The 13,209-nt window shown below is 35.7% G+C and overlaps 1 protein-coding gene across 1 annotated transcript in view; it reads right to left on the minus strand.

Annotated features, from left to right (window-relative positions):
* The window catches only part of DIAPH2 (diaphanous related formin 2), a 1,007,297-nt gene that overhangs the window by 442,258 nt on the left and 551,830 nt on the right, over positions 1-13,209 (minus strand). The window lies entirely within an intron of this gene.

Raw genomic sequence — 13,209 nt, forward strand, 5'->3', positions numbered from 1 at the left:
GATCAAAATCATCTGGAATTAACATATTCCTGCCAGCTTGAATAATAAACTATTATTTATATGTTACATCTTTCTCCTCAGGCATTTCCACATTGAATATCTAATTTTATTATCCTAATCACCTTGAGGGATAAGTGGGCTCAATATTACCATACCATGTCTATTTTTCAAATTAAGAAACATTATTGTATAAATGAGGAAACAGGCATCCGATAGGTCAAATGGCCAAAGGAGGATCCAACAAGTAGATGGCAACAAAGTTGAAACTCAGATATATATGATTCTCATCCTTGAACATGTTATTTCTAGCATGTGTTTCTTTCAGATCTGACTTTATCAGAATCCTTTCCCACAGAGATATTAGCTTCCAATACGAGTCAGGGTTTCTTCCCTTACATTTTCAGTGAATCTTCTAATAAAAATACCAACTCCATTCTGACTGTTATACCCAGAAATACCATTAAGCAGTTTGGGTAATAAAAAATTGGCAAAAGTTAATATCATGTTTGCTATTTACTAATTTACCTCATTAACATGTAGAATCCAAACTCCAGAAAAAGACCTCAGTTAAATTCCAGAAATCACCCCACCAGTGTAGCACCCTACAACTTAATCCTTGTGTTCAACACATTTGAAATGTGTAAAAAGTGGGAGAATGGAGTCAACTGCTTAGGTACCTCTGATGCAGTTCCTTACTTCCTGAATTTCACAGTCTCATCCTTATTGATGAATCCATCAGAAGGATTCATATTGGATAAAACTGCAGTAACAGTTACCATGTTGATTTCCAGATTCCACCCCTTGTTCTTAGAGGTACAATAGAACCTCCACTCAGGGCATGAGCCACCTCTTCTTTTCACTCTGCTGTGACAGCAGATAGCTGCATCTTTCATTTCTGTTAGTTTTCCCTCTTCCTTTACTCTCCCTTCTCCACCTTGACATTACTACTCAATATCAGTCCTTTAAACTCTTGCATTGAATATATCTTTGTGCTTTAGTTCAGAGTCACTCAAATTATAACATTTGATGTATGAATATTCAAATTTTAACTAATGCGCTTGATTTGAGAATGAGATAAAACTGGGCAACATTCCCACATGTCCTATTTCCTAACATTGAAACAGAGACACAGTGATAACAATGACAACAATGACAGGTTCTTGGTAAAAATTTTAACTCAGGATGTGTTCAGGACATGTTAAGATTCAATAACATACAAGACAGCATAATATTGATAACAAGTATGAAAAGATCACCCTGAATGTTTCCATGGTATATAATGTGCTCGGTCTGTGTTTTCTTATTTTTTTTTAAATACTAAGATGTACCCATCCACTCTTAAGGCTTAAAGACACTTTGATAAAAACCTTAAGTGACATACAACTTGCTGAAAAATAATTATTTACAATAACATCAGATCAACTCTGGCAGCGAATATTTATGCAATGCATGTGATCATTATAACTAAGCACAGGAAAAACATTGAGGACACTCTAGATTAAAATGTAATACCTTTCTCACTTTTTATACACATTTTAAAAATCTGAACGACCAACTTTCTAAAATGTTATGTTGAAGCATACATACATTGTGCACACAAGTTACCAGCTGAATGAATTTTCACAAAATAAACACACCCATGTAATCAGGATCCAGATCAAGGAACAGAACATGACCAACACCCCGGAACCCCTCATGTACTTTCTCCTCGTCACTAACCCACACCAAGAGTAACCATTATAATTATTTCTAACACCATACATTTATTTTTCCTTAAATAGCCACTTTTAAAGAACACATTTTTTTACCTGATTTTCTCCTTGTTGCTTAATATGTAAGAAGTTGAAATTAAATATCTGCAAATATATTTTAGCTAATTTAAGTACCCAGAAATTTTCACTGTCAGGTTACATAAAGATAGCAGCTGGGATCCGGTTGATGTTTTGTTTCATTTTAAATGTTCATTTATTTATTTTGAGAAAGAGAGTGAGCCAGGGAGGGGCAGAGAAAGAGGGAAACAGAATCCCAAGCAGGTTTCCCGCTGTGAGCACAGAAGCCCAACACAGGGCTCCAACTGACAAACTATGAGATCATGACCTGAGCTGAAATCTAGAGTTGGACACTTTTAACAGGCTGAGGCACCCAGGTGTTCCAGGTTGATGTTTAATAAACATTCACAGCACTGAATTTACTGTGTTAGATTTTGCCCTGAAAAAGCAGACTAATGACATCACACATTATTTCAGAAAGCATCATGTAGGGATGTAGCCATAAACATTGAAACCTTTATATTGTAATGCAAAAAAGTATAGAATCAAGAATCAAACTAAAAAGTTCAAGTCAGTACTATTCTAGAAGACAGGAGTGAGAAACCACTGAAAGCCAAAACAACTGGGAAAGCTTTTATGGAGAGGTCAAATTTAAGCTGGACCTTCAAAAAGATACATAGGGCTCAAATGGGCTGAGAGAAGGGGGTAGCATTTCTGTTTGGAAAAAGGACAGGAGTCTAGGCTCTGAGACATGAGGAGCAAAGATGTGAGACAGATAAGCTATGCACACAATTACTAGCAGAAAAGATTTTGGGATGTAAAAGCTAAGATATCCTGACAAATGCCTATAGAAGTTTATAAAAAAATGTTGACTTACACTGAAACATTTTACTCAAATCCAAATGGCATGGTCTATGCTTCCTTTAACTGCTACCTGAAGATATTATTTGTTTCAATATAGAGTTTCCTCTAGAAATGAATATTAATTAGATTGTTTATATATTATGAATTGAAAACACAGGTTGGTAATGACTAGATTACCGAACAACAACAACAAAACACACACACACACACACACACACACACACACAAATGACTTTCTTTCCCAAATCCTTTTGAAATTTTAGGTTGAAAATTCATTTTCTATGCATGTTTTAGACATTTTATTATTTCTGTTATTTTAAAGAAATTCACTTTATTTAAAAAATATGGTGACATGGTATAAGAAAGAAATATAACAAACTGTAAAACTGATTAATTTGATGACCTACAATGTAATATTCCTTTAAATTTTATAAGATATTTATGGTATTAATATGATAGAATGCAATTCATTCAGCAAAAACTATTTAGGTTATTTTTATAGTATATATGAAAAGGTCCAAAGGAAGCTGAACAATTTAACTTTTCTTGTAAAAATGATGTTTTGGTAAGATGTGTAATCAGTTTTACACTCAGACTGCTCACATTTAAATAAGGTCAATTCTACTTATATTTTGTCACATCAGTATATTTTCATGTTGTGCTCCTAAAATGATAGACTAAAATTCAAAGTTTAAATCTGCTAGGAAATACTGAGTTTAATATTTTCTCACATCTTTGGGTTTTATGATTCACTAAAAACAGTAGGATTTTGTTACATAACAGAAAGATTTTTCAATAAAACTAACACTAGATAATATGAAAGTATTTTTTTTTCAGGAATTACAAGGAGAGGTGTTTCAGCAGTATATAACATTGAGAAAGTTGGCTGCCATTAGATCCAATCAGACTTTAATCTTTACTGCTCATTACAATCCTTTATGGTTTGGTGGCCTCCATAAGTTTAGATCTTCTCCTTTATTAGCATGATAGTTTCTAATTTTAACTTTCTTCTTGAAAGAAGTAAAATATAGACCAGGAAATACTGTTAAGTCCTGGTGTTCTCTTTATCGTAACTTATCTTGTTTCTCCTCTTGTATTTATAGTAATTTTAAGGCTGTAACTCGATTTGTCTACTTCCTACAATGCCTTATTTTGAGATATGCCTGCTACACTACAATGATATACAATGATTCAATTTAATAAACTTTAATTGCACATTTCCTTGTGTCTGAGATGCTGTGCTAGGACTGAGACTGTAGGGACTAATCTAGGAGGTAAAGACAGAAACAAGCAATGAAACAAAAAAAATATATGAATATGGTATGAGAAATATTATTATATCACTAAAGTGTTGTTGTGACACAAAGAAAGGATTTTGCTGTCAAAATGGGGCTACAAAGATGACATAGCGTGTTTATACTCCAGTAAGTCTTTTATTTAGTCAGCATTTACTCCAATATGGGAGCATGAATCTGTTGTATATTTCAGACCACAAAGGAAGCAAAAATGGAGCTGAAATATATGTAATAAAATAACTCCAGACAAGGTCTGCAGACTTTCATTGATTATCCAATCCAATTGTGTGATCGTGGAGAATTCCTTCATCGTTTTTGGCCTCAGTTTCTTGAACTGTAAAATAATGAATTTAGACTAATTGCTATCTTGGGTCCCTTTTAGCAGGGATGAGATGACCTCTAAAGCTTGTGCCAGCTCTGGAGTTTTGGAAAATGATGTTTTGTGTTTTTGTTGTTGTTGTTCCCTCAAATTTTATACTCTCCTATTATTTAACTTTATTTCATACATTTTCGTCTATAATATTCCCTCTAGTCTGAGCTTTAATCATGATTAATCCTGTAAAGAAGTCAGAGTAGATAAAAACAAAAAAAAATCAGAGTTACTAATATCACATGGAAAGATGAGAGATATCAAAAGGTATAGTTGGTCATTAAAATTTATAATAATTGATTCAATTCATAAGAAATTAACACTGTTTATAGGAAACTTGACAGCTTTTATCTTGTAAGATGACACTAAATTAACTGAAGTGAAACCCATTTCATATTTACGTGAATCCTTAGGATTAATAGTGCTTTCAAATATGTTAATACAATTTTTCCCCATTGAATGGAAGAGTTTTAATTAAACTTTAATCTTTTGGTTTAATCCCTGGAGCCAACCTAGAAAACACTAATGTTTGTTTGTTTTTTCTTATTTTTTTTTTTTACTTTTGTTTTTAACCCTAGAGGTTTTTAATCAACTGTAAAAATCCTTACAGCTCAAAGTTAAAGTGAACGCCACAGTGGTGGGGAGAAGAATAAAGGATTTATAAAATATGACTCATAAAACAGCAATGCTTTATAATATATCTATATATGTATAATATATAATTACACACACAGTACACACACACATAATCTTTAAAACTAATCATTGGGGAAAAGGTAATTGTAGTTTATCAAAAGTATTTTAAATATTTTAAAGGCATCAGAGTCTCTATAGCGACCAGGTTTTTTTTTCCTTTCTACAGACTCATTAGTATGTCAAACATGAATACAAGGACGTGAAGATTTATAATTCAGCCTCGAAAAAAATGACCAGTGCAATACTATTTTATTAATTTCACTGGAAATAAAATGACAATGTAGTATTTGATGCTGAACTTCATAAGGGATATGAGAATGTCTATTTAGAAGAAAGTTAGGTACTGTGCTCCCTCACCCTGCCTACTTGCCTCCTCCTCCTGGCCACAATAACTAAATACATAAATAAGTGAAACCAAACCAAAACAAAACCATTCTATAATTCTTTAAGCAATGCTTCATAAACTTTTCTCACCCTAGTACCCCTAATGGAAGAGAAGATTGAACACACACCCTTAGGGATGTGTTGCAAGTGTGAAATTTCTTTGAAGTCATCTGTTTCATTTTTAAAAATTCATGTAGTTTTGAATTCTATTCCATAATATATATCTGTTTTAATATGAAAATTATGTGTTTCCCCAAAATCTCTGAGTTAACAGAGCTCGAGGAAAGTATGCTAAGTTTATGCTATAGATTTGTTTATTCTAAAACACAAAGTTTTAGAAGTTTAGCTAAAGAATAAACATGATTATAAAACGAATTTCTACACAGATTCCACATATTTCATACCTTCAGTTTTCCTCTCACTTCAAGATATGTTTTTGGTCAGTTAGTTTGATGCCTATAACCATACTACACAACTTAAATAAATATAACTGCTATGCAAGAGAGAAAAGATTTTTACACTATCAAAATTTATACTTTGGTTCAAAAAATCCAAAAATATTAGAAAAAAGGTACTAGTAGTAATACGTAGTACACTATGAGTTACATAATTGAGTCATTAACTGAATTAGTTTCATCTTATCGATATCTCTATAGTTTAAACAGAAAGGTACTTTTTTTTTATATGTAATTTATTGTCAAACTGGTTTCCATACAACACCCACTGATCATCCCAAAGGGTGCCCTCCTCAATGCCCATTACTTACTTTCCACTCTCTCCCACCCCCTATCAACCCTCAGCTTATTCTCAGTATTTAAGAGTCTCTTATGGTTTGCCTCCTTCCCTCTCTGTAACTTTCTATTTTCCCCCTTACCCTCTCCCCTGGTTTTCTGTTGAGTTTCTCAGGATCCACATATGAGTGAAAACATATGGTATCTGTCTTTCTCTGCCTGACTTACTTCACGTAGCATAAACACTCTGAAGTTTCATCCACATTGCTACAAATGGCCAGATTTCATTCTTTCTCATTGCCACGTAGTATTCCATTGTGTATATAAACCACACCTTCTTGATCCATTTGTCATCTGATGGACATTTATGCTCTTTCCAAAATTTGGCTATTGTTGAAAGGGCTTCTATAAACATTGGGGTACAAGTGCCCCTATAGATCAGCACTCCTTTATCCCTTGGGTGAAATCCTAGGAGTGCTATAGCTGGGTCATAGGGCAGATTTATTTTTAATTTTTTGAGGAACCTCCACACTGTTTTCCAGAGTGGCTGCACCAGTTTTCCTTCCCACCAACACTGCAAGAAGGTTCCCGATTCTGCACAACCTCGCCAGCATCTATAGTCTCCTGATTTGTTCATTTTAGCTACTCTGACAGGCATGAGGTAGTATCTGAGTGTGGTTTTGATTTGTGCTTCCCTGATGAGGAGCGATGTTGAGCATCTTTTAATGTGCTTGTTGGCCATCCGGATGTCTTCTTAGAGAAGTGTGTATTCATGTCTCTGCCCATTTATTCACTGGATCATTTGATTTTTGGGTGTGGAGTTTGGTGAGTTCTTTATAGATTTGGGATACTAGCCCTTTGTCCGATATGTCATTTGCAAATATCTTTTCCCATTCCGTTGGTTGCTTTTAAAATTGTTGATTGTTTCCTTTGCAGTGCAGAAGCTTTTTATCTTCATGAGGTCCCAATAGTTCATTTGTGCTTTTAATTCCCTTGCCTTTGGGGATGTGTCAAGTAAGAAATTGCTACAGCTGAGGTCACAGAGGTTGTTTCCTGCTTTCTCCTATAGGGTTTGGATGGTTTCCTGTCTCACATTCAGGTCCTTTTTCCATTTTGAGTTTATTTTTGTGAATGGTGAGATAGTGGTCTAGTTTCATCATTCTGCATGTTACTGTCCAGTTCTCCCAGCATCATTTTGTTAAACAGACTGTCTTTTTTCCATTGGATATTCATTCCTGCTTTTTCAAAGATTAGTTGCCCATACATGTGTGGGTCTAATTCTGGGGTTTCTATTCTATTCCATTGGTCTATGTGTCTGTTTTTGTGCCAAAACCATGCTATCTTGATGATTACAGCTTTGTAGTAGAGGCTAAAGTCTGGGATTGTGATGCCTCCTGCTTTGGTCTTCTTCAATATTACTTTGGCTATTGGGGCCTTTTGTGGTTCCATACGAATTTTAGGATTGCTTGTTCTAGTTTGAGAAGAATGCTGGTGTAATTTTGATTGGGATTGCATTGAATGTGTAGATAGCTTTGGGTAGTATTGACATTTTGGCAATATTTATTCTTCCAATCCATGAGCACGGAATGTTTTTCCATTTCTTTATATCTTCTTCAATTTCCTTCATAAGCTTTCTATAGTTTTCAGCATACGCATCTTTTACATCTTTCGTTGGGTTTATTCCTAGGTATTTTATGATTCTTGGTGCAATCGTGAATGAGATCAGTTTCTTTGTCTTTCTGTTGCTTCATTATTAGTATATAAGAATGCAACTGATTTGTGTACATTGATTTTGTATCCTGCAACTTTGCTGAATTCATGTGTCAGTTCTAGCAGACTTTTGGCGGAGTCTATCAGATTTTCCATGTATAGTCTCAACTCATCTGCAAAAAGTGAAAGCTTGACTTCATCTTTACCAATTTTGATGCATTTGATTTCCTTTTCTTGTCTGATTGCTGATGCTAGAACTTCCAACACGATGTTAAACAACAGTGGCGAGAGTGGACATCCCTGTCGTGTTCCTGATCTCAGGGAAAAAGCTCTCAGTTTTTCCCCATTGAGAATGATATTAGCTGTGGGCTTTTCATAAATGACTTTGATGATGTTTCAGTATGTTCCTTCTATCCCGACTTTCTTGAGGGTTTTTATTAAGAAATGATGCTGAGTTTTGTCAAATGCTTTTTCTGCATCAATTGACAGGATCCTATGGTTCTTATTTTTACTTTTATTAATGTGATGTATCACATTGATTGATTTCTGAATGTTGAAACAGCCCTGCATCCCAGGAATGAATCCCACTTGATCATTTTGTATAATTCTTTTTATATGCTGTTGAATTCGATTTGCTAGTATCTTATTGAGAATTTTTGCATCTATATTATTAAGGATATTGGCCTGTAGTTCTCTGTTTTTTCTGGGTCTCTCCCTGGTTTGGGAATCAAAGGAATGCTGGCTTCATAGAATGTGTATGGATGTTTTACTTCCCTTTCTAATTTTTTGAACAGCTTGAGAAGGATAGGTGGTATCTCTGCTTTAAATGTCTGGTAGAATTCCTCAGGGAAGCCATCTGGTCCTGGACTCTTATTTGTTGGGAGATTTTTGATAACTGATTCAATTTCCTCACTGCTTATGGGACTGCTCAAGTTTTCTATTTCTTACTGTTTGAGTTTTGGAAGTGTGGGGTGCTTAGAAATTTGTCCATTTATTCCAGGTAGTCCAGTTTGTTGGCAGATAATTTTTCACAGTATTCCCTGAGAATTGCTTGTATCTCTGAAGGACTGGTTGTAATAATTCCATTTTCATTCATGATTTTATATATTTGGGTCGTCTCCCTTTTCTTCTTGAGAAGGCTGGCTAGAGGTTTGTCAATTTTGTTTATTTTTTCAAAAAAAACAACTCTTGGTTTCATTGATCTGCTCTAAAGTTTTTTTTAGATCCTACATTGTTTATTTCTGCTCTGACCTTTACTATTTCTCTTCTTCTGCTGGGTTTTGGGTGTCGTTGCTTTTCTGCTTCTAGTTCCTTTAGGTGTCTTGTTAGATTTTGTATTTGGGATTTTTCTTGTTTCTTGAGATAGGCCTGGATTGCAATATATTTTCCTCTCAGGACTGCCTTCACTGCATCCCAAAGTGTTTGGATTGTTGTATTTTCTTTTTTTTTCAATATATGAAGTTTACTGTCAAACTGGTTTCCATACAACACCCAGTGCTCGTTCCAATAGGTGCCCTCCTCACTAGCCATCACCCACCCTCCCCACCCTCCCACCCCCCATCAACCCTCAGTTTGTTCTCAGTTTTTAAGAGTCTCTTATGCTTTGGCTCTCTCCCACTCTAACTCTTTTTTTTTTTCCTTCCACTCCCCCATGGTCTTCTGGTAAGTTTCTCAGGATCCACCTAAGAGTGAAAATATATGGTATCTGTCTTTCTCTGTATGGCTTATTTCACTTAGCGTAACACTCTCCAATTCCATCCATGTTGCTACAAAGGGCCATATTTCATTCTTTCTCATTGCCACGTAGTACTCCACTGTGTATATAAACCACAATTTCTTTATCCATTCATCAGTTGATGGACATTTAGGCTCTTTCCATAATTTGGTTATTGTTGACAGTGCTGCTATCAACATTGGGGTACAAGTGCCCCTAAGCATCAGTACTCCTGTATCCCTTGGGTAAATTCCTAGCAGTGCTATTGCTGGGTCATAGGGTAGGTCTATTTTTAATTTTCTGAGGAACCTCCACACTGTTTTCCAGAGTGGCTGCACCAATTTGCATTCCCACCAACAGTGCAAGAGGGTTCCCGTTTCTCCACATCCTCGCCAGCATCTATAGTCTCCTGATTTGTTCATTTTGGCCACTCTGACTGGCATGAGGTGATATCTGAGTGTGGTTTTGATTTGTATTTCCCTGATGAGGAGCGACGTTGAGCATCTTTTCATGTGCCTGTTGGCCATCCGCATGTCTTCTTTAGAGAAGTGTCTATTCATGTTTTCTGCCCATTTCTTCACTGGGTTATTTGTTTTTCAGGTGTGAAGTTTGGTGAGCTCTTTATAGATTTTGGATACTAGCCCTTTGTCTGATATGTCATTTGCAAATATCTTTTCCCATTCCGTTGGTTGCCTTTCAGTTTTGTTGGTTGTTTCCTTTGCTGTGCAGAAGCTTTTTATCTTCATAAGGTCCCAGTAATTCATTTTTGCTTTTAATTCCCTTGCCTTTGGGGATGTGTTGAGTAAGAGATTGCTACGGCTGAGGTCTGAGAGGTCTTTTCCTGTTTTCTCCTCTAGGGTTTGGTTGGTTTCCTGTCTCACATTCAGGTCCTTTATCCATTTTGAGTTTATTTTTGTGGATGGTGTGAGATAGTGGTCTAGTTTCAATCTTTTGCATATTGCTGTCCAGATCTCCCAGCACCATTTGACTGTCTTTTTTCCATTGGATGTTCTTTCCTGCTTTGCCAAAAGTAGGAAAAAGTCTTAGTTTTCCATACATTTATGGGTCTAGTTCTGGGGTTTCTATTCTATTCCATTGGTCTATGTGTCTGTTTTTGTGCCAATACCATGCTATCTTGATGATTACAGCTTTGGAGTAGAGGCTAAAGTCTGGGATTGTGATGCCTCCTGCTTTGGTCTTCTTCAAAATTACTTTGGCTATTCGGGGCCTTTTGTGGTTCCATATGAATTTTAGAATTGCTTGTTCTAGTTTCGAGAAGAATGCTGGTGCAATTTTGATTGGGATTGCATTGAAAGTGTAGATAGCTTTGGGTAGTATTGACATTTTGACAATATTTATTCTTCCAATCCATGAACACGAAATGTTTTTCCATTTCTTTATATCTTCTTCAATTTCCTTCATAAGCTTTCTATAGTTTTCAGCATACACATCTTTTACGACTTTGGTTAGGTTTATCCCTAGGTATTTTATGATCCTTGGTGCAATTGTGAATGAGATCAGTGTCTTTATTTGTCTTTCTGTTGCTTCATTATTAGTGTATAAGAATGCAACTGATTTCTGTACATTGATTTTGTATCCTGCGACTTTGCTGAATTCATGTGTCAGTTCTAGCAGATTTTTGGTGGAGTCTATCAGGTTTTCCATGTATAATATCAACTCATCAGCAAAAAGTGAGAGCTTGACTTCATCGTTGCCAATTTTGATGCCTTTGATTTCCTTTTGTTGTCTGATTGCTGATGCTAGCACTTCCAACACTATGTTAAACATCAGCGGTGAGAGTGGACATCCCTGTCGTGTTCCTGATCTCAGGGAAAGAGCTCTCAGTTTTTCCCCATTGAGGATGATTTTACCTGTGGGCTTTTATAAATGGCTTTTATGATGTTTAAGTATGTTCCTTCTATCCTGACTTTCTCAAGGGTTTGTTTTAAGAAATGTTGCTGAATGTTGTCAAATGCCTTTTGTGCATCAATTGACAGGAACATATGCTTCTTATCTTTTCTTTTATTAATGTGATGTATCACGTTGACTGATTTGCGAATGCTGAACCAGCCCTGCATCCCAGGAATGAATTCCACTCGATCATGGTGATTAATTCTTTTTATATGCTGCTGAATTCTATTTGCTCGTATCTTATTGAGAATTTTTGCATCCATATTCATCAGGGATATTGGCCTGTAGTTCTCTTTTTTTACTGGGTATCTGTCTGGTTTAGGAATCAAAGGAATACTGGCTTCCTAGAATGAGTCTGGAAGTTTTCCTTCCCTTTCTATTTCTTGGAATAGCTTGAGAAGGATAGGTATTATGTCCGCTTTAAACAGTTCTGGTAGAACTCCCCTGGGAAGCCATCTGGTCCTGGACTCTTATTTGTTGGGAGATTTTTGATGACTGATTCAATTTCTTCACTGGTTATGGATCTGTTCAAAGTTTCTATTTCCTCCTGACTGAGTTTTGGAAGCGTGTGGGCTTTTAGGAATTTGTCCACTTCTTCCAGGTTGTCCAGTTTGTTGGCATATAATTTTTCATAGTATTCCCTGAGAATTGCTTGTATCTCTGAGGGATTGGTTGTAATAATTCCATTTTCATTCATGATTTTATCTATTTGGGTCATCTCCCTTTTCTTTTTGAGAAGCCTGGTTAGAGGTTTATCAATTTTGTTTATTTTTTCAAAAAAACAACTCTTGGTTTCATTGATCTGCTCTACAGTTTTTTTTTGATTGTATATTGTTTATTTCTACTCTGATCTTCATTATTTCTCTTCTTCTGCTGGGTTTAGGCTGTCTTTGCTGTTCTGCTTCTATTTCCTTTAGGTGTGCTGTTAGATTTTGTATTTGGGATTTTTCTTGTTTCTTGAGATAGGCCTGGATTGCAATGTATTTTCCTCTCAGGACCGCCTCCCTGCATCCCAAAGCGTTTGGATTGTTGTATTTTCATTTTCATTTGTTTCCATATGTTTTTTAATTTCTTCTCCAATTGCCTAATTGACCCATTCATTCTTTAGTAGGGTGTTCTTTAACCTCCATGCTTTTGGAGGTTTTCCAGACTTTTTCCTGTGGTTGATTTCAAGCTTCATAGCATTGTGGTCTGAAAGTATGCATGGTATGATTTCAATTCTTGTATACTTATGAAGGGCTGTTTTGTGACCCAGTATGTGATCTATCTTGGAGAATGTTCCATGTGCACTCAAGAAGAAAGTATATTCTGTTGCTTTGGGATGCAGAATTCTAAATAGATCTGTCAAGTCCATCTGACCCAATGTATCATTCAGGGCCCTTGTTTCTTTATTGACCATGTTTCTAGATGATCTATCCATTTCTGTAAGTGGAGTGTTAAAGTCCCCTGCAATTACCACATTCTTATCAATAAGGTTGCTTATGTTTGTAATTGTTTTATATATTTGGTGGCTCCTGTATTCGGTGCATAGACATTTATAATTGTTAGCTCTTCCTGATGGATAGATCCTGTGATTATTGTATAATGCCCTTCTTCATCTCTTGTTACAGCCTTCAATTTAAAGTCTAATTTGATATAAGTATGGCTACTCCAGCTTTTTTTTGACTTCCAGTGGCATGATAAATAGTTCTCCATCCCCTCACTCTCAATCTGAAGGTGGCCTCAGGTCTAAAATGAATCTCTTGTAGACAGCAAATAGATGGGT

The sequence above is a fragment of the Panthera onca genome, chromosome X (assembly GCF_046562875.1).
Source record: "Panthera onca isolate mPanOnc1 chromosome X, mPanOnc1 haplotype 2, whole genome shotgun sequence".
NCBI lineage: Eukaryota > Metazoa > Chordata > Mammalia > Carnivora > Felidae > Panthera > Panthera onca.